Raw genomic sequence first — 2,003 nt, forward strand, 5'->3', positions numbered from 1 at the left:
TTTTATCCAGCATGACTACAATACTTTGCCATTAATATAGTTCATCCAATCCATGTTCTGCTGACTAGCCAAATTAATCACTTAATTATTAGTAAATGCATATTCTTAACAAATGCTTGCATACTGCAAGTTTTCTCAAGATATCCAATGGGCCACCTTTTCTCCCATGGGCTCTGAGCTCTTCAGAACAAAAGCATGTGCGTGTCCTTCCTGACACACTTGGGCATTAACTTCTTTCACCTTTGCTATCAGATCCTGGTGATAGGACAGAGGACACCAGCCATCATTTGCACCATAATAGAGCATTACCTTGCCCTTGTGTTTCTCAAGTGCTTTTAGATTGGGCATAAGTACCTCATTCAATTCACTGTATGCCATCCAGAGGACATTCTGTATAATCTTGGGATTCAAGAGCTCAATTGAGGCCTTTATTACATGTTTATGTGCTTTTCTTCCAAAATATATAATATAGCAAGCTCTCCTTATACTTCTTTGGTATAAAACTTGCAATGATGGCCAAGAAAATGGTAAGCCAACGGAAATAGCAGAGTACAGGCCAAAGACGAGTCCCATTTGGTGAGTCCTTCATTCTCTCTATGGTGGGGAACAGGAGGTAACTATACTTTATATTTATATCTGTGCTATCCTCAAATGCCTGAAGGACATGAGGATTATCTGACAACCTATAGAATGTCCCAAAACAAGTGTAACTTTTGCCCCTTTTGGGAACAAAATCATGGATAAAGTCAATCTTGTGTCAAAGGGTGGTCATTAGGTAAATACACATCCTTCCCTGTGGATGAATTACAGAAAGATCAATACTGTTAACTACACTGTAGTGCTTAATATAAATATACCAATACAAGGGATAAAAAGTTTATGCTACATAGTTTTAAAAGATACCATGATCAAAGGACTGCAGTGGTCATTCAAACCCAATCTAGACATAGCACTCATTCCACATCCAGAAAAAAACTATGCAATATCAAAATCTAAAATTAGTAAATGCCTTAATTACTATTTAGAAAATGTTACAGCCTACTATTTCAAAATATCAAAATACTTAACAGGCTTTTGGATTTAAGGTTTAGTCAATTATAAATTTTCAATGCTGTAAGGCCTTTTTTTCCAAAGGGACTTAAAAAAGTCTTTTGGATAGATTTCCTGGCAAAAATAATTATAGGTTTTTAAAAAAATATATAGTTTTTCAGGATTAATGAAGGATGTTGAGCTAAGGAACTGAATCTCTTACCAAGCTGTGACTTAGTATAAGAGGTCCAGCAAGTCCAGCATGGGAAACAGCCCAAACAGCATGAGTGCCCTTTAGAGTCATAATATGGTCTCCTTTGAAGCTGGTGTAATAGCCTGTCACACCTGGATTTCCTGGAGAAAAAGACATATAATAAATACTTTTACTGTAATAACAAAAAAAAGTCTCCTAAGCTAAAAAAGAGGAATTTCTATTGTTATAACTATATGCGATAGAAACAAATGATTCAGAATTACATTGTTTAACATTTTGTTTAAAAATGTTATGGGTGAAAAGAATTAAAATGTATTATTACTACTAATACAAAGAACAAGTGATTATTATGCATAAATTTAAAAAATAAAAGCAAAAAACTATAATAAAATACCTTATTATGTAATTACTTTTCATGTTTATCAGATAACGAACTGGGATGATTAGCAAATATGTCATTCGGTTTTTCCCAAAAAATGGCCCAACACACAAAAAATCTGTTTGGGCTTTTACCCACAAGTAGTTTTCTTCCTTTCTAATACTCCTGTCATTTTGCCCAGAGTTAAATTCTGAAAAAGAGGGTTAATCAAAAATTAACTTCTTATATCTAGCTATAATTTGTCTATATAGGCAGTTGAAGACTGCTGATGACTCCCAGGTTAAAATCTACACTCAGTACAGTGGGTAGTCAGTATTACTCTGGAAGGAGTGATATCCATGTACTGGGAAAAAATAGTGGGTAAAACTTTAAACTTTCTTG

At 34.2% G+C, this 2,003-nt stretch overlaps 1 pseudogene; it reads right to left on the reverse strand.

Annotated features, from left to right (window-relative positions):
• Window positions 1–2,003, reverse strand: part of LOC119592438 — a 3,741-nt pseudogene continuing 1,738 nt past the window's right edge.

Source organism: Penaeus monodon, chromosome 30, assembly GCF_015228065.2.
Source record: "Penaeus monodon isolate SGIC_2016 chromosome 30, NSTDA_Pmon_1, whole genome shotgun sequence".
Lineage (NCBI taxonomy): Eukaryota > Metazoa > Arthropoda > Malacostraca > Decapoda > Penaeidae > Penaeus > Penaeus monodon.